Below are 23893 nucleotides of genomic sequence, written 5' to 3'. Positions count from 1 at the left end.
AATAATACATGTGTATCTGGTTTGATTTGTCGCACCTAATTCACCAAATTTTACTCTGAATGACTTTGTGACTTGGTTGCCTCTAAAAAGAGATGCACCCATTCAAGACAAGCTGTCCCTCTCCTCGACGGCACTTCACTCACTTCTGCATTTATTCGCTCGTTCTGCAGGGATTTCGTGCGCGCTTACTCTGTACCAGGCTCTTTCCTGGGGCTGCTGATACCTACATGAACCGGATGCCGTTTGCGGAGCTGAGGTCCGAAGGACAATTACCGAGCTGCAGGGTCAGAGGCTCCTCAGAGATGTACCTGAGGCAGAGGACATGAAGATCCCTGGGAATCTATATTCTGTAAAACACAGCTTACAGCCGTACTGTCCAATAAAGATAGAAAGCAAGTCACATATGTCATCTCAAGTTTTCCAGTAGCCACATTATAAAACTGAGAAGAAACAAGTGAAGTTAGTTTTAATAACGCATTTTATTTAACCTAACGTATTAAAATATAACCTCAACACCGAATCAGTATAAAAATTCCTAATATGAAATTTTACATTCTTTTTTTCAATAGTAAGTCTTTGGAACCTTATACTTACAGCGTATCTCAGCTAGGACTAGCCCCATTTCAAGTGCTCAGTGGCCCTACGCGGCCAGTGATTGCCATGGTGGACGGCCCGGGGTGGCATCTTGTGGCAAAGCCCCTTCCCTGCGAGGTCCTCGAGAACCCCCTGCCCTGCACATCACCTCTGTCATCGGCTCCTGTTCTCCTGAGCAGCTCCGACATCCCTCTCTAGTCTTTCCAGAAGGTGGCACTGTGACCTTGCAGGAAATGGTGGTGTTGGCAGTGGTGGGGTGAACGGAGCGAGAAGAGGAAACGTAGCTGCGATGGAGGATGTGTGTGTGTACGTGTGTGTACGTGTGTGTAAATTAGCATCGGTACCTTAGGTATTCTGGCGGAAATTAATATTAACATCTGTGTAATGTTATCATTCTCCTAACATTTTGCTGTTTCTGCCAGTCGCTTGGAATTCTTTTAATTTTAATTTAATTTGCATTCATGTTTTCTCTTTTATATATGCACTTAAACCATGGAAACTGTATATATTCACAGCGTAAAACATGATGATTTGATATACATATGTATTGTGACATGATTACTACCGTCAAGCTAACTAACATATCATTTCTCACATAGTTATAATTTCTTTTTTGTGTGTGTGAGGAGAGCACCTGGAGTCAACTCTCTCAGCATATGTGCAGTAGTTAATACAGTATTGTTAGCTATAGTCGTCATTTTGTATGTTAGCTCTGTAGACTCATTCGTCTTATGTAACTGCAACTTTCTACCATTTTGCCCAAACCTCCTATTTCCCCCACCTTCCTGCTCCCGTAACCACACTTCTACTCTCTGCTTCCATGGGTTAAACTTTTTTTTTTTTTTTTTAGATTCCATATATAAGTGGGATAATACGCTATTTATCTTCCTCTCTCTAGCTCCTTTCACTTAGCTAAATGTCTTCCAGATTCACCCATGTCGTTACAGTTGTGAGGATTTCCTTCTTTCTCACGACTGAATAATCTTCCATCATACGTACTTACCACATCTTCTTTATCCATTCATCATCCACTGAAGGATGCTTGGGTTGTTTCCAGCTCTTGACTGTTGTGAATGAAGCTACAATGAACACGGGAGTGTAGATGTCTCTTCAACGTACTGACTTCATTTCCTTTGGGTGAATACCCAGAAGTAGGATTGCTGGGTCCTATGGTAGTTCTATTTTTAATTTTTTGAGGAAACTCCATATTGTTTTCCATAATGTCCGTATCAATTTACATTTTCACCAACAGTGTACAAGGGTTCGCTTTTCTCCACATCCTCACCAACACTTATCTTTTGTCTTCTTGATGACAGCCATTGTAACAGGTATGAGGTGATGTCTCACTGTGGTTTTGATTTGCATTTCCCTGATGATTAGTGATGTAGAGCATCCTTTCACATACCGGTCTTCTTTTTGAGAAATGTTCATTCAGGTTCTTTGCCCATTCTTAAATTGGGTGATGTGTTTTCTTGGTATTGAATGATTGATTCAGTACTATAGGTGATCTGGGGTGTGGCCCAGGATTCTGCATTTCCCATAAGCTAAGATACGGCGGTGGTCACCACGCTTTAAGTAGCAAAGTTTGTAAGAAGATTTGATATGCACCATTCTTCTTGGTACTCATGACAAATCTTGTGGTTTTTGTCTATCTCTAAAGACCACACTCTTTGATAGTTGGTCTGTATTTGTTGCTCTCAGGTTCCTGTACTGTGTCCCTGAACTCTCCGACTTCCCTGTTCACTGTCTCCTAAAGCTACCTTCTCCGAGGCCCCCCCACAGTGTCCCTCAGCTGGTCTAGATCTCTCTAGATCTAGCTGGAGTTAGATTTTACCTGATTCCTCACTGGTTCTGACAGGTTGGGGACTTCTTCACTTTCATGATTCTGAAGTCCTTTCTATCTCTTATTTTTTCCCCCTCTGTTTTTACAGTTTTACTCAAGTTTGTTTGTTTGTTTCCTGGAAGATGATGATTTTTCCTGAAATTTTTAGAACAGTTTGAGACTTAGAGGCAAATGGCAAAGACATGTAGAGAGTTCTCATATACCCCACACCTAGTCTCCCCTATTATTAACATCTTGCATTAATATGATGTATTTGTTGGAACAAATACACCAATACATTATTGTTAACTAAAGTCCATACTTTGTTCAGATTTCCTTAGTTTGTTTGTTTGTTTGTAGCCAAATGTCCCTTTCTGTTCCAGCGTCCCATATTATATTTGTCAGGTCTCCTTAGGATCCTCTCGGTTGTGACTGTTTCTCAGACTTTTCTTGCTTTTTGATGACCCTGGTGGTTTTGAGGACTCATCAGGTACGTTGTGGATTGTCCCTCCATTGGGATTTGTCAGATGTTTTTCTAATAATTAGGCTGGAATTATGGATTTGAGGGAGGACGCTCACAGGGGTGGAGTGATGTGTACTTCACTTCACATCAAGAGTGCATACCATGGCCATGACGTATCACAGTTGATGTTGACCTTGGCCACCTGGCTGAGGGCATGTTTGTCAGGTTTTCTCCACTGGAAAGTTGTTCTTATTTTTCTTCTTTCCTTAGTATGTTCCTTGGAGGGGATCGGAGAACCATGTTCCACTTCCTTGATGGTAGAGCATCTACACAAAGTATACGGAATTCTTCTTCCTGGGAGATGTGCCTTTTCTCCCCTACTTATTTATTCAATTGTTCACTTAGGTCAGAATGGACTCGTGGGTATTGAAAGCTTTTTTTTTTTTTCCTCCAAACGACCCAGTGTTAGCCATTGGGAGTTCTTTCAGCTGGCTCCTGAGTCCTTTGACATAATCCATCATTGTGGGTTTTGTTTTTTTAAAGCATTTCCTTATTTTCCGGCACTATTAGATGCCTGGGGCTCATCTTGTACATTTCCTTCCCCAGTCTCAGAATCAGCCATTTCTCCCAGGAGCCCTGGTTCCTTTTAGGAAGGAATGAGAATAGAAACCAAGGCCTGGTGCGCTCTAGTCTCTTATTTTTCAGCCACTATTCCTTCCCTTTTCTGTTAGGTCTCCTTTCCCCTGCCCATCAACCACAGAGGTTTCCTAAGAATTAATTATACATTCAAGCCAATAACAGAGTCCTGACTCTGCACAAGAACTTCATGGGAGATGAAAAATGTTAATGTACAGTCATGGAGTTTATGGTCAAGTGTGGGAGCTAGATGGACATAGAGACATATAGCCAATTTCTGAGGAACCCCTAAGGAACTAGTTCCTAATTCGGACTATGGGATCTGGGAAGTCTCTGAGCTCAGGGTTGAAGGAAGGGTCTACATTCTCTACAATCTATTTGCAGATTCTTATCAAATCTACCATGACTGGGGCTCCAAAGAGTGGTCCTCGTTTGGATAGAGCAGCGATTGCTGATGCCAACCTTCCTTCTTCTCCATCAATGCTTCTCCCCCTTCCCTTTTTTGGGGGTGGGGGAAGTTATTTTTGTTTTTTTTTTCTTTATTGCCAGGTTTCAAAGAAGGAAGAATATGTTGGTCCACTGTTACACACTCATTCTCTTTAAAACCCATCCAGATGTTTTAATAAACTCTGTCAGGAGTGGGGGATGGGGGGGTGGGCGGTGCCCATGGTTGTTTCCCTAAGCCCACGGACCCTCCTCTCCCCCTGAAAATATCTGTGGCGTGGAGAACTTCAACAGTGTTGGTAACATTTTATTTCTTAAGTTGGGGGCGCTTGCGCGACTGTTTTTGCATTCCTTGTTCTTTTTTGTGTGGCTTCAGTGTTTCAAAATAGCATTTGCAACACATTAATGAGGAAAATGAAAAAGACCTGTGTGTGGTGTTAGTCTAAGTGACCTACACCCTTGCTCCTGGAGCAAAGACTGACCTGCCAGAGACACCTGCCGTTCCCAGCCGGGAGCCGGGTAAAGGGCATCTGGTTCCGGCCAGATGGGTCTGCTGGAGCCTGTCTGACCAGGTGTTGCTTGGTGTTGATGTGACTCAGTGCCTAGGTGGTGCGGCAGATAGAAGATTGCCCCTTCCCCCATTCTCCTCGCCCCCCACATCCCTGGGGCCCGCCTCCGACTCCCAGAGAGCCTTAGAGCAGTGACACAGAGACAAGCTGTTCCCTCAGCAGGGACTTCCTGCTGGAGCTATTCTTCAAGGGCCAGGCAGGACTTCAGGTCTGGAGCATTACCCCCCCTCCCCGCCATCCCATCTTGTGGTAGCATGTTTGCCTCAGCAAACACGGACTCACACTTCCGTATCTCCCATCTGAAGCCGTCTGCGAACAAAAACTGGAAAAAGCTCCAAGTCTGGCAGCAGCCAAAAAACCCCAGAGGTCCCACCAGCAGCCAAGACAGGTGGAGGACAGGGGCTCCTGGGTGGCTTGGTCGGTTAAGCGTCTGACTTCAGCTCAGGTCATGATCTCACACTCCGTGAGTTCGAGCCCCGCGTCAGGCTCTGTGCTGACAGCTCAGAGCCTGGAGCCTGTTTCAGATTCTGTGTCTCCCTCTCTCTCTGCCCCTCCCCTGTTCATGCTCTGTCTCTCTCCATCTCAAAAATAAATAAACGTTAAAAAAAATTAAAAATAAAAAAAGACAGGTGGAGGACAGACTAAGCAGCGGGTCAGCTGGGGATGCTGTACTGGGGCCAGGGGTGGGATGTTTGCCTGAGTCTCTGGGAGAAAGAGTGAGAATGATGCCAGCAGCTGGGGTGCGCAGCCTGGTAACTGTAAAGTTCTATTTGCAAGGTGAAGCTGTGCAGCCTTCGTGCCCGGGACAGTGTTCCTGGTGGGGTTGGCAGCTCCTGACAAGGAGACGTTAAAGATGTCTGCATCATCCCTCCTCTTGAATTTGCTCGACCAATAAGATGTGGCAGGAATGAGATGCTGGGATTTCTGAGCCCAAGCCCTTTGAAGCCTTGCAGCTCCCATGTAGTTCTTTTGGAACATTCTATCTGGGAGGCTTGTTCTGCTATGTAAGCAGTCTTACTATGTTGAGACAGCCATGCTGGAGAGGCCACGAGTAGGCCCTTTGGTCACCAGTCCCAGCCAAGCCAAGCCTTCCAGCTGCACCTACTAAGGCTTAAGACCTGAACATGAAGAATCATTTGACTCCCATCAGCCTATTCTCCAGCTGAGTACTGCAGAATAACCCCCACTGATGCCACATAGGGCAGAAGAATCACCTAGTTGAGCCCGAAGCAAATTTCTAGACTCCAGCGCTGTGAGACGTAATAAAAATGATCGTTGTTTTATGCTTCCAGCTTTGGGGTTGTTACACAGCAACAGGGAACCGAGACAGCCAAGGGTGCCCCCATCTAGGCCACCTCTCTGATGATCAGCTTCCAAATCCTGCATCAATATAAGAGACAGGGGTCATGGTTCATTCTCAAAATGACATGGCCGAGACTAAAGGTCCTGAGCATCTTTTCGAAAAATGGTATCCTGGAGGCTCTCTGCTTGGGCTAGCCGTATGATACCCCTAGTGCTGAAGTGTTGAAGTAGGTTGGAAAACTGGCTTGGGAGGGGAAGAAAAGGGGACCATGCAGTATGGGAAGCCTAGAGCCGGTGTCTGGCCCAGGGGTTCAAGCAGCCCCCGGGCTGGTGCCCTCTCCCTGGCTCTGCCTCCTGCTGTTGTGCTCGGCTCCCTTTAAAGAGCACCACTAGGAGCCTGGTGATCTCACACCAACAGTGCAGGTGCAGGCCTAGCCCGTAAACCACAACAACCGGGGTCTGTGCGGCCACAATGCACAGGGCAGAGCCTCCAGAGGGGCATAAAGGGTGATTATTTGTTTAGCATCATGAGCAAGAATCCCAGAACTGGTCCGAAGCAAAGCAGAAACTTTTGTATTAAGGAGATTAAACCTTAAACTCAGCTGAGCGGGCTCTGCTGTGTGGAGTGGCTTTGTTGTGCCCGGCATTGTGTGTGATTCTATGCAAATCACCGGAGGCCTCACTGGGGTCCTGACCACAGAGGCTTAGCTGCCCTCCCAGGGCAGGAGCGGGTGGGAGAGGGGGCGATCACACGTGCTGACCAGACAGCGCCCAGCCAGCACTGCAGGCAGGGGAAGCCCATTCTCCCTCAAGCTCAGGAACTTGGGGTTTTGAACAAGTGTTTGCTATGTCATTCGGGGGTTTCTGATGGTTGGATAGACATGTAGGAACAGAAGTGCTACTAGGAAAGTATGCTAGAAATTCAGGGCAATATCCAGTGAGAATGGGGTATGGTTTTTTTTTTTTTTTTTTTTTTTTTTTTTGAGAGACAGAGACAGACAGAGAGTGAGTGGAGGAGGGGCAGAGAGAGGGAGACACAGAATCCAAAGCAGACTCCAGGCTCTGAGCTGTCAGCACAGAGTCTGACATGGGGCTCGAACTCATGAGCCATGAGATCGTGACCTGAGCAGGAGTCAAATGCTCAACCAACTGAGCCAACCAGGTGCACCTTGGATGAGGGATGTCCTTATATCCAGGGTCCCTCTGACCATAATACCTGGGTATTTTCTCTTTTGAAACTCAGAGTAATATATATATATATATATATATATATATATATATATATATATGATTACCAAGAAGATGGGGAAATATTTTGGGTTTCTTTTTCTTTTTCTTTCTTTCTTTCTTTCTTTCTTTCTTTCTTTCTTTTTTTCTTTCTTTCTTTCTTCTATCGTTGTGTTCCTGTGTCAACCACTAGCCAGGATCCCTAGTGGTCAATTGGAAGAACTTGGGATTATCCTGGATTCATTGATCCAGAAAATGTTTCGTGTTTGCTCTGTGCCAGTTACAAGACTGGGTGCTGGGGTTGGGGAGAGGGTAGTGGTTGGTGAGAACAGAGATGAGTAAGATAGCTGTGTTGTTCAGGAGTTTACAGATAAGATGTGTACCCAGATAACTAAAATACCTGCGGGAATTTGGAAAGTGCTGGAAAAAAAAAAGGCCTCAATTAGGAAGGAATCAGGGAGGGATTCCACGAGCCAGCCCTTGAAGGTCTGGAGGCCAGGCAGGCAAGGGGCAGGGGGCTGTGCGGGCCAAGGGATCCACGTAGGAAAGCATAGGGTACAGCGTGGCGATGTGCACGGGGTCACATTTTGTCCCTAGGAACTGGCCAAACCAGCTTCTGCACACTGGGCCCAAGTTCCTTTTTGTGTTAAAATTTGGCCTGCACAAATTGGAGTCAGCAGTCTAACCCACAGACAGATCTAGGGAGCCTGGGACCCTGGGCCAGCATCTGTGGAACTGCGGAACCACCAGGGGGTGGCCCCAGAGACTTCTGAGCCCTACCTGCTGATGGCTCTGTGGGCACAGCAGCACCCCCTTAACTTTTTTCCTGAGCAAAGTCTTCAGCTGCTTCTGGGTCCGTGAGAGCACAGTCAGCTTGGAGTCTCCAAGGGTCTATTCCAGGTGGGCATACAATGCTGCCCAGCAGAGGCCAGGGGTGACAGTCATCAGTACCCTCCTCCTGAGAGGCTGTGGGCCTGGCTGGGGTCCTGCAGGTCTGAGCTGAGCATGAGGATATAGCGAGGTAAGCTCTTGGCTTATCGTGCAAGATGCATTGCTGATAGAGGTCACCCAGGAACAAGACCGAGGCTGAAAAGCAAACCCCGGAAGCCTGGGTGGTCAAGCCGTCAATCGAGAAACTGAATAGCATGGTAGAAGCAGGTAGGAGACCACAGGATGAAAGCTGGGGCACCTAGCCTGCTTTTCTTGTCTTTCTCTTTTTAAATGTTTATTTGTTTTAGAGAGACAGACAGCAGGGGAGGGGGAGAGAGAGAGGGGAGACAGAGGATCTGAAGTGGGCTCTGTGCTCACAGCAGAGAGCCCGATGCAGGACCTGAAGTCATTAACCATGAGATCATGATCTGGGCTGAAGTGGGATGCTTCATTGACTGAGCCACCCAGGTGCCCCCTAGCCTGCTTTTCTGAATTGCTGAGTGGGGATAGGGGTGCAAGGCATGGCCGCAGGCACACACCATTGGAGCTGTAATCTTGTTATGGGCAGCGAGGACATTCAGAGGCTTGCCGGCCTCTCTCTACGGTATTTCTGGAGGGACAGGAACCAGTCCTCAGTGGAGCACAACTTTTGGGGCCAGATGGGAGCACTGAGATTTGGGAATGAGAAATATTAGCTTTGGGAAGAGAGATGCCCAACCCTTTCCAGCACCCTCCACTCCAGTCCCATCCGAGCACCGGCCTCTCGGGGGACCTCTCAGGAGCAGTCAGAAGCTGAGAGTCACTGGGCCCTTCTGCTGAGAGGAGATCTGAGCTCTGGAGGATGAGAATTATCTTCTACCTTCCACAAAGTACAGTCTTCTCCTTTTGTTGGAGGTTTCTGAGAGCATGGGGTTCTTGGGTTCTGAGGGATTGTAAAGGATGTAAGACCCCTGTCCCTTTGCCCCCCCACCAAAAAGAACCAAACTCAAACCAAATTGCTCTTTGGAACTGTGCGTCCTCTGCCCCATCAGAGGAGCAGATGTTTCTGCGAGGGTGGGGGAACTACTGGGGGGCTCCAGGCAGGAGCCAGGCAGGAAGCCAGGCAGGAAGAGCCCCCAGATGAAGGAGGAGTTGAAAAGAATTTTGTAAAGATATTGTCTGGACTTGGGTTGGATAAAAGACACCGGCAGACGGGGCTGTTCACCTGCTAGGCTTTTGTTCTGCTCTGCTGGGACTGCTGTCCACACAGCCCTTGGGGTGGGGTGACGGTGGGGAGGGCGCGCTGTCTGCCATCTGCGGGAGAAATACAACAAACACCCACATTCGCGCCAACGGAAATGCTCAGCAAAACAAACAGCGCGAGGAGGGCGCCCGCCTGGAGGGTGGCAGGGAGGGCGGGCGGGAGAGGCGAGAGGGCACCTGCAGGGGGGCGGGCCGGGGACTCTGCCCAGCGGTGCAGGCAGCAGGCAGCCAGGTGAGAGCCTCTCTCCTTCATTCAGGGTTCGAAGAGCGGTGTTGCAAAGCTAGAGTTAGATATAACCTGCCCCGGTGGAGGGGGTGGGGGTGGGGAAGGGGGCTGGAGTTTCGCAGCAGGAGATGCAGAATTAAGTACCTGGGGGTTCATGGCCCGACTTTGCCTCTGCTGAATGAATACGTCTCTGAGCCTCTTGCTTTCCTACCTGTAAAATGGGGAGATGATAAAAATACCTAACTTAGCAAGTTGCTGGGAGAATGGGCATCATATCTGTGAAAAGCAACTTTATAAAGTACTGAATATGAAGGAATACGGGTTGTTATTCATATGTTACCTCTTTGGCTGACCATTTGCACCACAGGTGATGGCTGCTGGCTCGTGACACACAGCACACATGCACATCGGTGGGGGAGACCTCTAGCCCGGGGCAGGTGGTATTTGGGATGTCCCTCTGCTCACGGGGAAGAAGCCGTGGACTGGCTGGGTTCGGGGACCTGGGTCAGTGAGGAAAGTGGGAAGTGAGCTGGGGGTGGGGTACAGAGTCACATCTGATGGCTTGGTGGCATTAAGCGTTGGGCCCTGGCCTTGCCAGGGGTTGAGACCGGACTACAGATCTTCCCCAACATCCTTGCTATCCTGGGCATCGGTTCCCTCCCTTTCCCCGGCATCCACACCTCAGCACAGTGAGTGGCAGCTGAGGCCGGTGTCCACAAACCTGTTGGGACAGGGCGGGCAGCTTGTTTGTTCTTCCCAGGGCCAAGCCTGGTGGGCTGGACCCAGAAGTATTATGTTACTCAGCCAAAGAATTCCTTTCCTTGCCTGCCTCCATTATAAAGGGGAAATAAAACCCCAAGCTGTATACCCTTGTGGCCCCAAGCCAGGTCCTCAAGTGTCATTTCTGGGGAGCTGCCCTCCCCAGGGCAGGGTGCAGCCTCCAGGGAAATAAGAGCCCTTCTTCCCCATCCCACCGGTGGTGGCCCAGTCCCATCACCCTGTCCCGCCTACCCCCAAGGAGGCCCTGTGTTCTCCAACATGACCCTTGAATGTTTTTCTCATCCCAGGTCTGAGCTCTTGAGAGCAGAGTAGGGCTCGACGCTTTCCTTATCCCAGTGAAGGCTGCTGGGGCTGGGCTGCTGGGTTGATGGGTTTCTGTCGCGGCACCGGGTGGTGCTGGTGCTGGTACGTTCCAGCAAAGAGAACAACCAAAGAGGTCTTTTGCCATTGTCTGTGTCCTGGTGTCCTCGTCTGTGCTTTGAGGACCTGAGATGGGTTTTGGATCCTCCAAGGCTTGTGCTGCTATCGTCCTGAGCTCTGGTCAGAACCAGACAGTCCTGGGCAAATGTGCACCAGTCTTTCTGAGTTGCATCTCCCTGGAGAGTCCCAGGAGCAGGTGAGGTCTGAACTGTACAGATCTGCCAGGTGAGGTCCTCTCATTTTGCAGCCAGAGCTGGAATGCCTGATGGAATGCTTTCCAGGGAATTCTCCCTGGAATGCGAGGCAGGGAGAGCGACAGGTGAGGGGGGTTGGATACAGATAGTGTGCAGGGCTTGGGCTGAGGAGGGCCTCGGAGATTCCCTGCCTCCTCGTGCCGCCTGATTGCATGGTCCTTTTTGATCTGGAGGAAGAGGGATCTAGGAAGCTTGGATCTGAGTGTGCCAATGCTACTTTTCACCACAGATGAACCGTTTCATGTCCTCATGCCTCAATTTCTTCGCTAGTAGAGTAAGAAACTCAGACTGGATGATCTTTAAAATCCCTTCTGTCTTTGATGTGCATTTTTATGACCATTTTATATCCTGTGGCCCATTGCCAACAATAAGTGCTGGTTTGTGAATGAATTCTAGGTATCATCTCCTTCCTGTCTCCCCTCCTGGGCAGAGTCTGCCTGGTTTGGCCCAGCTGCGATGACAGGGCTTCTACCACTACTTCTGGGAGAGACGTGTATTACTTGAGAAGCAGAAGCAATCAGGTTCTATTTCTGAGGAATATGAAAGTTTACATTTGTATTTATTTATTTATTTATTTATTTATTTATTTATTTATTTATTTATAAGTTTTTTAATGTTTATTTTTGAGAGAGAGAGAGCACGAGCAGCTGGGGGTGCAGAGAGAGAGAGGGAGACACAGAATCCGAAGCAGGCTCCAGGCTCTGAGCTTGTCAGCACAGAGCGCGACGTGGGGGCTCTAACTCACAAACCATGAGATCACGATCTGAGCCGAAGTCAGATGCTCACCCGACCGAGTCTCCCAGTTTAAGTTTTTAAACAGCATGAAGCAATATATAATTAAATTTGGCTAAGACGTTCCCCTGCCCCCAACGTGTTCATCTCTCTTCTACCTGGTGGAACGAAACTTTACTTGACTTGCTAGTTTCTCTCATGTCTTTTATTTTCCTTACTCTCAAATATTGGATCGCAAGGTAGATTGCCATGTGTTTGTTTAGTATCCATAGCCCAGCTATGAGTGATTTGGGCAGGGAAGCCATGATTTACATTCTTTCATGCCACCACACAATGAAGTGTCTTACTCATGAGCATTCTCCAAGAGCGTCAGTGCCCCGAGAGCCAGGATTTACCTGTGTGATCACTGCCCACTCCCTCACTCTGGGAACAGTGCCTGGCACCAGTCATACTCAATGAATATTTGTTGAACGAATAGAACATCAGATGAATAGTGGGTACTCGTAAGCGCTTACTGGTTCGCCCTGAGCCATCCTTTGTCTCGCCGCATCCCTTTGACTAACTTGGTGGTACATTTTCCTTGGTACCTCTTTGACAGAGTCTCCTTGGCTCTAACTCTGGGTTCCTTTTTGCTCAGTTCTCTGGCTTTCTGTTCTGATCCCTCTATGTGTCCTCCATTGGGAATCCCAGGCATTCTTTGTGGCAGCATGTAGTACTTTCATGCCGATGGCTATCAAGTATGTGTCCTCAGCTCTGAACTTGGCTGGAGCTAGGTTCTTACATCTCCAGCTGACGGTGGGCTGATGAACAGGATCATGGAGTATGAGTGCTGGAAGGAGCCTTGGCAGTCATGCTCACCTAACTCCGCATGATTCTTCTCTACTCCTGTCACGAGGCAGCCCATTTCGTCGTCGTCCAGCCCTGGTGATTGTCCCCCATGCCACTTCTTTCCCTTCATCTGTCGTCTTGTCTAAATTGTTAGCTTCTGGACAGCAGGGGCCGTATCTTATGCAAATCAATTGACATTTGTTTATAAAAAGTGTATATTTGAGAATATGAAAAGTTGGAATGTTTGAAGTTAGGTGAGAGGTGCTGTTCCCTAGGTGTGGGGCGTCTCCCCTCCGTTCTGGTTTTGGAATAAGAAAGGCCTGGGTTCAAATTCCAAGTCTACCATTTAGCATCTATGAACCTTTAGGAAAGTTCCTTCTCTGAGTCTTGATTTCTTCATCGATAAGGCAGTGATACTAGCAGTAACTACCTTGCAGGCTTGGAATGTGGACTCGTGAGATACTGTAAATTCAGGGTTCAGTGCAGGGACTGACAAGTATTGGAAGGCCCCCAAAATGGAAGTTGTTATTACCAGTTGGCTGACATTAACACTCAACTTGGGCTCTAGGTCAGCCTCTAAGCAATATGTATATAGCTCTTGCCTCGTACTTCTCCAAACCCTCCTCACCTCTGAATACAATACTGAAACCCATAATCCTCTGTTCTCTGGGTGAAGGTACAAGGATGGGTTTCCCTTTCAGACAAGTCCATTAATTTCTGCTTCTGAATATGGAACCATTTCAGTGCTGACACAGACACTATGGAAACACAGAGAAGAAGGAAACTAATCTATACGTTTAGTTCAGGCACTGTGCGGAGCTACGTCACAGTGCCTGCCCTCAAGATGCTTGCAGTCTGGTAGGAAGGAAAGGCCAGGATGTGTGGAGTGAGTAGGAGACGAAGTTGGCTTCTTATGACGAAAGGCTGCATTGTGATGGGCACACCCAGTTGAGTGGCCCATTAATAGGGTGGTTAAGAGATTAGGTTCTGGAATCACAAAGACCGGCCCTCTAATCTTGAGTCTGTCACTTTTTGCTTGTGGGACTTGTGCTTGTGGCACTTTGTGCTTGTGTGCTTGTGGGACTCAGTTACTTGACTTCTCTGGACCTCAGTTTCCTCATCTGGGTTCTCTGGTGAGGATTAAGTGAGGGCATGCACTGAGGAGTGCTCAGCATAGCCCAGCATCGCTCCCTAAGTGCTACTGTTGTTAGTAGGTGCTTTCTGCTTTGGGAGAAAAGAGCTCACCGACGCCTCTGCTAATCAGAAGGGGTGAGGCTCAGATAATTAGAGGGAGGGGAGAATGCTCTGTAGTTGGAAAACAAACAACAAATGACAAAAACTCACAGAACAACAACGGCATAGAGCCAGGAAAGACTCAGGAATGTCTAAGGGCAGTGGGATGTACATCAGGATTGGAACAGAGGAGAGTGATCTGTATGACACAGTAAGCGGGACCAGCCAAAGGACAGTTGGAGTTGGACAGTTGCTTCCTTGTACCCTCCATTATGCCTCTCATGGCACCCGGTTCAGCAAATGCTTATTATTTGCTACTGAAATTCTTGGTCTAAGTAGGTGGGCGTGTGTCTCTTCTGGCTAATGCACTTCATAGGCTGATTGCCTTCTTGAGTGCTTCCATTCCATTTCCTGGTTCAAAGCCCCATAAACGTCCCTTTTTCCTATTCAGGTCTTGTTCGGCAAATTCCGAGGAAACTTATCTGTACTATTTATCATCGAGAAGCTATGAAGCACCTTTCTTCCCAGGCTTTACTCTCCAGACAAGAGCGTCTGCCTCGTTTTGGAGTCACGGAGCTGGACTTCACGGGCTACTGCGTGGCCCGGAGCAAGTTACTCAACCTCCCGTGCTCTGTTTCCTCATGTGTAAACTTGGAGTAATGTGCCTCTTAGCAACCAGTTCCCCTTCTGGTACCTGCTCTGCAATGCTGGCCGGACTGTAAGCAGGTCTCGCTCCTGAGAGCACGATGTTAGACGTCGTCAATAGAGGGTGCTACCTCAGAAGTATGGTCTCGTGAGTGATGGCTTGAAGGGTCCCGGGTTTCTTTTTGGGTGATAAACATGTTCTGGATTAAACAGCGAGATGTGGATGCACTGGCAGTCACATAATCGCACACTTGAACGTGGTTAAAATGGCGGGTTTTATGTTGTGTGACTTTCACCTCAATAAAAGTAAGTAGGTCTCTGTGAAGACAGGACAAATCTGTGGTAGGAAGGGTTGAGAACAGTCCTTGGAACGTGGTGACTGGTCTGGTACAGTGACTAGTTTTGCTTAGTTGTTTAGCGGTCTGTCGCCGGACCTACTCTTCCTTGGACCCTGGCACCTTCTTCTTGGGTGTCAGAGTCTAGCTGCCTCGGAGCTGTCTGTGTCTCGGGCTGGCTCTCTCTCACTGGCTTCTCAGGCAGTGGAGTGAATGCCTGCACTCCTGCTTCTCCCAAATCTCTCCAGACAGCTGATGGCGGGGGGCTAGGAGTAGCCGAAGAGGCCGCAACCGCTGCATAGCTGAGGGGAGTCAAAAGCAAGGAGGTAACGTTAGACTTTGTGTCCCAGGGCTCTGGGCCCCTGAACCGAAGGTTAATTTTGCCCGACTACTCTCCCCAGGTCTCCTCTCTGGTCTGTTGCCCTCCGTGTGGTGACTGTGGAGCCCAAGAGTGCAGTCCCCAGCTCCTTCTGGGGAGAGGAGCTGGACCTCCGGTCGGAGGCTCTGGAACATTCTGTAGGTTGGCAGAGGCGGTGTAGGCTCACGGGACAGGGATGCAAGGGAAGGCTTCAGGAACCACATGGTGGGGTTTGAAGAAATGCTGAGGGCTGGTTTGGGGGAGATCTTCCTTTAGAGTAATCACTGATGATGATGATGAGAGACCGGAGAAAGGTGAGGAGGTGTACACGAAGAACTCCATTCCTTCAATTTCCTCCTCTTCCATCTGGGTAACGGTCCCCACCATACCACCGAGCCCGGAAGACTGGTGTTGCCGTCGCATACAGTGTCGTTCCTCCCAGACCCAGGGTTTTTGGGGCAACCTAAGTCAGACGTTTTCTGTCCTGATATCCCCATCTTACCCACGCGTGTGCCTGGTCACCCGTCCTGCCAAACCCCTCCCACTACGGCTCCATCTTCAGAGGGTGCTGCTTGCCAGGGGACCGTCACAGAGCAGGTGGGGAGCACACGACAGACGGGGGCTGCCTCCCTGCAGGGCTCGTGTGTCCTCTAATGCTGGGGGCGGGGGGCACCAAAAGCACGTGCCTCCTGATTGGCAACTCTGTCACTCTGATGCCATTTTCCATTGAGCTGACTCAGGAAGGCTCAGGAAAGCAGGCTCAGCGGCCGGCCTTCGGGGCTCACACGTCTGACCCCTATCCCCATGGGGTAGCCACAGTCGCTGGGTGGCACTGGTTTCAGGGTCCCCGGGCTGTCAGGGTCTCTCTCTGAGGACTCCCCTCAGACACGGTTACCAAACATGTTTTTCGTGTTTATTAACCTGCTCCTCTTCTCACGTTTCCCTGGGCACAGCTGCATTTCTTATCTGATGGGCTTCCTGCCAGCCCCTCGAAGCCTGACAGTTACAAAGGGCGGGCGGATTAGCTGCAAAAGAATATTTATTAGAAAAAAAAATCCCTTTTATTCTTCTGTCCTTTTTGTGGAATTAGCCATATATTGCCTGGATGAGATAAGAGCAGCCCTTTTGTGAGCGAGGAGCAGAGGTTCGCCATCTGGGTTACTGGCAATGCCAAGGTGAGTGATGATTATTCTTGCCTGCTGTGGACCCTTTCTCTCTCTCGGCCTCTCTTGGAGGCTCCTGCTCAATTTCACAGCTCAGAGCGGTCTGTGGTGTGGCTGGATTTCTCCAGAAAGAGGATAATCTTTTTGTGAATGGATCTCATGTTTCTTCTAAACTCCAGGGCTGGAGACCAGTAGGGAACCAGTCATTTGGTAATGATCTTTCAACTTGGTAGCTCCACTTGCTGGGGTTTGTTTAATGGGGTTATAGAGAAAACAGATGTTCCAATGGAAAAATGCAAGCAGCAGTGGCTTTGCTTATGCATTCATGGAGAAACTCTGCCACTGAGGGAATTCTTGGTTCCCAAGTAAATCAACTCCTTTGTGGGAAGTTGGCTTTCCTTCTGTCTTTGAGACTTTGGTGGTGGGATTGCGAACTGAAGATGTTTGCCTTTGGCTGCTTCAAGCCCGAGGAATGTCCCAATCATGGCACTCAGAGTCCCTGTGAGGTCCCAGAGGACATGTTCTGTGAGGGCACATGCACTTTGTGTAAACTCTGAGAAGATGTCAACTTTCCTGCCCCAACCTGGGAGCCTCTGTGCCAGACCTGCCTGGGCCTGCCTGCCTCTGATGTACTGTGATACAGGGGAGGTAGGTGAGGAAGCCTGGGTGCTGGCCAAGAGAGCGACTTCTGATCTGGTCCTTCTGGTGCCAGTGGTGGTCATCATCTGGTATTCAGGCCAGCCTGGGCTCTTGGGGTCATGGGAAAACCAATGAATCAGGATCTCTAGACCAGGAGCTAGGGTCTCTGAGAACGGAGGGAGAATCATTGTCAAAGAAGAAACTAAGATAAAGTATTAGAGCCACAAGGGACATTGAAGATGGAGACCCTTGTTTGCCCATCACCACTAGAATTCAAATTCCCTTTGATATCCCCACCACATATGTCACACATATTTCTGGTATATTCTCTATTGTGTGGTCTCCTGGAGGAGAGGCTATGGCTTTTAGAAGAGAATCTTTCCAAAGAGCTTTGGTGGCATGAAGAGAGAACAAGGGGTGCTAGGGTCTTGGAGAGATGTAACTGCTCATATCTGGCCCTCTTTTGCTATTTTTTCATTTACTTTTCCTTCCCACTGACCCCTCCTTCCTGGCTTCCTGGCTTCTCTCATCTCTCTTTGCATGGAACACCCCTCGCCTCATAGGTGGGCAACACTGGGCGTAACTCACAGTAACTCATCCTTTCTTTCCCATCCCAACATTCTCCTCTTGACCCCCTGGTCTTGGATGATGGCACCAACATTCTCTAAGTCACCCAGGATGCACAGCCCTGGCGAGTTTGCTACTTTTCTTGCCCCGCTTTCTATATCCAGTCGGTTTCCAAACTGAGTATAGTCTACCTGGGTGGTATTGCTTCCACTCATGCCTTTATTTCGCTTCTTGTTGCCCTGGTTTCGATCATTATTTCTCATCTAAGTTAATGCACTAGCTACCCAGTTGGACTTCCAATGTTTTCCTCTTTCTTCTTAAATTTGCTTTGTACTCTGGGGCTAGATTGCTCTTCCAAAAGGCTCTTATCATGAACTTGCAATATTATACACTGTCACTAGCTCCCCAGTGCCAACCTGAAAATCCTGGAACTAGTTAAGAAGGGTGACACTGGGGGTTCTCTAGGCTTCATTTTTGGCCTTATTCTTGTGTGGGGGGGGCACTTTAAGCCCTGCGAGGGCAGGGACCTTGTGTGTTTTGTCTACTGGTGTATCCCTGTACTCTGTCTGCACAGAGCCTACAAATAGCACATAGGCCCTGGCATGCAGCAAGGCCTCAACGATGCTTGTAAACTACTTCCCTACACGCAAAATACTGCTGCCTACCAGGAACCCTCACTGCTCCCAAAGAACAGCCTTCCTTCCCCATCCCCCCCTTCACCATTGCACATACGCTCCCTGGAATGAAGGCGACATAATTTCTGTTTATTCTACTCCTACCCACTTCCCAAGGCCCAGGCCAAATCTCACCTCCTTCAGGAAGCCCTCAATGATTCCTCAGAGAGACGCCATGGCAGTTCTTACTCTCCTGGGGCACTTGGCATTGTTGGCCTTTATTTGAAGACTTCTCATGTCTTTCTTTACTAAGGTTTGAGTTACTTGAGGGCAGGGATCGTTTTTTATTCATCTTTTGAAGCACCTAATACAGTGTCTTCTCCTGGATGTGCTGAGTCAAATGTATTGAATTAATAAATGAATATCCATATCTTATCTGCAAGCCTGTTTGATTTGTAACCACATGGACATACAGCTTTAATGACGAGGAATGACTTGGAGGCCAATTAGCATCCATTTATGCTACTGCTGCTGGGGGTTAATTAACTCTAATAAATGTGCACAAATTAGCATTTGTTGTTTTACAGCAGAAATCACATCAAGGTGAATCCCATGCCAAGCTCTGAAGCAGAGGGGTGTAGACACCTGAGCTGTGGACGGGAGACGCCCTGAAGTTTAACCCATGAGGACCTCCCGCCATTTCCTCAGCTGACTGCTTTCTCGGATCCTTTCAAAGATGCGTTTCCTAGTGATGGTCAGACAGCAGAAACCGTCACATCCATGAGCCTGTGCGAATTCCCTTTGCCTGTTTTGTGAAGATCTGGGGAGGGCTGCTATGGTGAACTTAGTGCTTGGGGAGGGAAAGGAGCCCCTGCCTGAGAACGTTCCTGGTCCCCAGTGTCCCTCCCCCTCAGGAAAGTGACATCAGAGAGGAGGAGCTGAGCTTTTACCCCCGCGTGTCACCTCATCTCTCTACGCCTCAATTTCCTCATTGGATGGTGGCATCTGCTTTATGGGGAGGGGGGTGTTGCAGTGGCATTGCTGAGGATGAAGTGACATAATGAGTGTCATGGTACTTCGAGAACCATGTATTACTCTGTCACTCACTTCATCGACATCGACAGTCCCAAAAGTTGTCGGCTTCTGTTCAGCTGCCTGTGCTGTGAGAGGTGAGTGGTGTCTAAGAATTCCTTTGGGAAGGGTTTGACCAGCTCTCTGGGGGGCAGACAGTGTGGGCACTTAACTGAGTCGCCTGGCACACACATGACTCTCTGAGGCTGGCACAGAGAGGACTCTGGAACATGTCCCGTCAGTCTGGCCCAGTGCTGGATTAGCAGCCTGTCCTGGGTGTCATTTCAAGTTCTGCTTCAAGTTCTGTGTTGTCTGCGGATCCTTGGCAGTGATACAAGGGCTCTGCTTCTCCAGATCTCCCAGATCAAGCCGCCTCACTTGGGAGTGGCAGGTGGAGGGGGAGCTGGAAGATATTTCCAGATCCTGATTTCACAGCACAGTGACTAGACAGAGAGGCATCCATCCCATCAAGCCTTCCCGGGCCCGGCACCGCGGCGAGCTGTCAGTAGGGGGAGCTCTGTCACTGTGGTGCCTCCTCTTGCCGCAGCTGGGGTGAGGGTCTGCCTGGGGGTCTGAGGAGGGGCTCGAGGAGGCCAAGGGCGCTGTCTTCGGTAGACTGGTACTGAAAAGCAGCTTGGTCAAGAGTTGTGGGCTGCGAGAGCCCCAGCAGAAAAAGAAGTGGAAATCCACTGTGCCTGGTGCCCAGGGGTTAGAAGGGTGCTTGGGTTAAGCACACAAAGAAAACACACAAATATCCCAACTTAGGGTGTCTTAACAAAGAAGGGCTGGAGGGTGTGGCTTCACTAAGACCGAAGCTGCTAGAATTGCCCTCCCTCCCCGTTCCCTCCCACAGGGCCGCCTGTGGGGACCGGCCACAAGGGGGCCCAACATGGTTCCGGGAGCTCCTGAGCGTGCCCTCTGTGGGTGCCTGGGTCTCTCTGCTCACTGAGCAGCCCTCATGAAGCTGGCCTGGCCCTGGCTTATCAGCTGCACCCAAAGGCAGGAAGGTTCTAAATGAGGCTCCTAGCCTCAGACTGGGAAGAGGGGAAGATAAGGTAAGGGAGGCCTCCTTCCTTCCAGGGCCTGGGGTGGCTTTGAGCACTTAGGGGGACAGATGTGTGCCTAGGACTCTCCAGGTGGTGGGGGTGAACAGCAGGGATGTCCACCTCCCTCAGAGGGTCTGACGCTCAGATGGACTTGTCTTGCCCCTCTCGCAGGAGGCTACAGCCATTTCTCCATCTCTGTTGTGTGCTGAGACCCTGGGAAGCCCGAGGACAGGACATTAGGTTTGTCATCAGCCTTGCACGTGTGTGAGATGAGACTGTGTGGTATGCGTCTAGATGTTTGAGCAGGAGTGGGGCTGGGAACCATTTCTCATGGGCAAGTGGGGAGGAAGCCCGGCTTAAATGGGGCAGTGTGGCCTCATCCAGAACTGCTCTACCCTTAGTGGTAACTTGTGAGACACGTCTTTGTGACGGCATTAAGATCAAGGCTGAGGGTCTCTGAGAGGCTCAGTCAGTTAAGCGTCTGACTTCGGCTCAGGTCACGATCTCACGGTTCATGAGTGTGAGCCCCATGTCAGAGCCTGGAGCCTGCTTTAGATTCTGTCTCCCTGTTCCTCTGCCCCTCCCCCCACTCATTCTCTCTCTCTCTCTCTCTCCTTCAAACATTAAAAATTAAATTAATTAATTAAAAAAAGATCGAGGTTGAGATTGGGGTGTCAGGGAGGACAGCTGGCTTAGAGGTAGGGGAGGATTTGCTGTATTTTTTTTCTGAAGGTCTCTGGTACTGGAAGGATCTTCTCTGTATCCCTCCTCCTTGGGGTCAGAGACCAGATCTTCTGGCTTGGGGCAGTTTAGGGGGAATCCTACCAGACGGAGGGATCAGAGATTCCCTTTGGGTGAATGGAGAAGGGGCTGTCTTTCTGTTTGTGATGAAATTTGCAGTGAACCACCAAGCTTCAGAGATGGAGAGAGGCTGATCCCAGCCGCTTCTGTGCCCTGTAGGTCCTGCGCCTTAGCTTTGCAAGCTGAGTGGTCTGGCTCCATTTGATGTGTGGCCTACATGGGAGCCCACAGGGACGTCCCGCCCTTCTGCCCACACAGGTGCAGACCTAAACTTGATCTTTGCAAATCAGTCGGCCATCTCTGCTCACTAGAAGCACAAGTAACCTCTTGAATTGTCCAGATTAGAGTTTTCAGATTATGAGGGACCCAACACAAGTTCAAGTCAACAAAAGGTGAGAGGGGAGGCCTAAGGACTCTTTCCAATCTCAAGGCCTTTACATATATTGCACTCCTCCCCCACCCCCTACCCCCACCGGCATATTCTCCCCTATCCCTAACCCATCCTTTTATCTAGGCAATTCCCATCCATCCTTCAGAGCCCAGCCTAGGTGTGGCTTCCAAGGAAGCCTTCCCAGACTGCCCAGATCAGTCTCAAAGCTCTTGGTCTCATTTGCTACAATTATAAACATTTTGCATCGTGTGACTGATTATTTTCTTCTCCCTCTTGTAGAATGTAAGCTTCATAAGAATAGCGCTGGGAGTTTCTCTTATTTACCACCCATCGAGTCCCTGGCAGAAAGTAGATACTCAACAAATAAGAGCCGAATGAGAGAATAAATGGGGTCACCAGGTTGCCAGTGGAATCCCTCCCACCTTCTAGCGGCCAGACTGCTGTCTCAGACTGTATGGATACTGCTCTGTGTTCTCATCGACTGAAGGGGAGAACCACAGCTGGGCTGAAGTTCTCCGCGCAGCTCCTGGGACTTTTGAGTTCTCGTGAGGTGATCACCGGTCTCACTCCTCTTGTTTGATCTCCCCCGGACTCTCTGCTAAGTTAAGGTCCATTCCCTACCACGCCCACTGTCTTCTTTCTCGAGATTCTTAGCTTCTGGTCTTTGTGTGAAACACGTGGCTCTCTCCAAGTGAAGCCCAGAAAGCTACATGGTGGAGGGAAGGTTGTGGGCCGTTAGCTCCTGAGCTACTGCTCCAGAGCCAGAGTCTCTTAGCATGGTCCACCTGCCCTCGATGCAGTTTCATGATGAGATCAAGGAGCAGGTCATCTGGACTGGTTGGGATGGTTTCAGAAGAAGCCTGAATACTTCCTGAAGCAGTCCACCTCTGCTTTTGCAAGTCCTTCGGAACTTTGTACCTTGAGAGCTGGCTCAGAGGCAGCCGAGGAGCCGGCCTGGAGACTCCCCTTTCTCTAGAGAGCGGGACTACAGCTTGCTGGCTGAGCGCACAGAGCCTCAAGGCCGCTCTACCTGTGTGCCCTGCTCATGCTCCGCCCCCAGCCACTCCCTCGCCGGGCCTGTGCTGAATCAGCAGCATCCCCCTTGCTCTCTTGGCATCGTGCAGCCCGGCTAAGCCAAGTGTGGTTACGATGAGTCGGTTCATCTGGCAGCTCACATCCTGTACCCTTTTCCAATGCGATGTTCCAGCCAACTGGCACCCAAGAGCAAAGAACAACCCTGGGAACCGAGGCTGCTGAGGACTTACAGCCTTGCACAAGCCAAGGGCAAGGGCAACATTGAGGGGAAGGTCGCCCCGCTGCCAGGCCTTTCTCTCTACTCCATCTTGGTTCCTGCCTAGCAGCACATGGCCCCGGCTGGCAGTCAGCGATCCGCTGCTGGTACTTGTTGGTGGCTTGGCTGTCCTCCATCTAGCCAGGGCATTTGGACCTTTTTTCTAATTCTGCTTATGAGCTTGGGAAGCGAGCCAGTAGGTTCCCTTGGAAATTGCCTCTATTGATGTCATTTTCCATCCTAGTCCCCGGGGGAATCTGTTTCTCTATTTCCTCCACATTGACACTACTCTTTCCCTTGGCTCAAATACAGAAGCCTCAGGTAGCACCAATGCCATGGGGAGGGGAAGGGGTGGGGGGGCACATATAAGAGACAGAGGTCATGGGGCACTTGGGTGGCTCCGTTGGTTAAGTATCTGACTCTTGATTTCACCTCAGGTTATGATCTTGCGGTTCGTGAGTTTGAGCCCCACATCAGGCTCTGCACGCACAGCACAGAGCCTGCCTTGGATCTTCTGTCTCCCTCTCTCTGCCCCTCCCTGACTCGAACTCGCACTCTCCCTGTCTCTCAAGAACAAAAAAAATGTTAAAAAAAAAAATTAAAGATGGAGGCGGTAAAATATTTACATCTGGTCAAAGTGATAGATGAAGCTTTGAGCCCCCAGGGTTGTAAAGTCACCCAAGGAGGGAGGGAGTCACAGGCTTATTTCTTAGCCCCCGGACTGATTGGCTATGGCTTTTGTCAGGAACTCTCTGGCACATCTGTGAGCACCAGTGTTGACATTGGTTATGGGCTGAATCACACCCCACCCTCCGCCCACAGATTCATATGAAATCTTAGCTACCGGTACCTCAGCATAGCTCTGTATTTGGAAATTGAGCCTTTAAAAAGGTAATTAAGGTAAAAATGAGGTCATATAGATGAGCCCTAATCCAGTATGACCGGTGTCCTTATAAGTGGAGATGTGGACACAGACAAGCATGGAGAAAAGACCACATGAAGACAGAGGAGAAGGTGGTTGTCTGCAAGACAAGCAGAGCAACCCTGAGAAGATACCAATCTTATCGACATTCCTGTTCTTAGATGCCTACCCCCAGTGTTTCGGGAAAATAAATTCCCATTGTTTAAACCATACAGTCTGTGGGACTTTGTTACGGCTGCCCTAGCCAACTAACACAGCCTCTTCCAGCAATAACAGAGAAGGTGTGCAGAAGGGCCAAGGGACTAGTAGATTAGATGATCCCATTTTGACCATCGTCTCTTGGACTCT

At 49.5% G+C, this 23893-nt stretch overlaps 1 long non-coding RNA gene across 1 annotated transcript; it reads left to right on the top strand.

The window, feature by feature from the left end:
- The first annotated feature begins 16148 nt into the window (after nucleotides 1-16148).
- Nucleotides 16149-22960, top strand: LOC122200237. Its single transcript, XR_006193758.1, has 3 exons — nucleotides 16149-16215; nucleotides 18611-19192; nucleotides 21612-22960. It is a non-coding gene; the product is annotated as an uncharacterized LOC122200237 (long non-coding RNA).
- The last annotated feature ends 933 nt before the right edge of the window (nucleotides 22961-23893 follow it).

Source organism: Panthera leo, chromosome D1 (genome assembly GCF_018350215.1).
Source record: "Panthera leo isolate Ple1 chromosome D1, P.leo_Ple1_pat1.1, whole genome shotgun sequence".
Lineage (NCBI taxonomy): Eukaryota > Metazoa > Chordata > Mammalia > Carnivora > Felidae > Panthera > Panthera leo.
The sequence above is the reverse complement of the archived record's forward strand: the minus strand, read 5'-3'. Positions and strand labels throughout refer to the sequence as shown.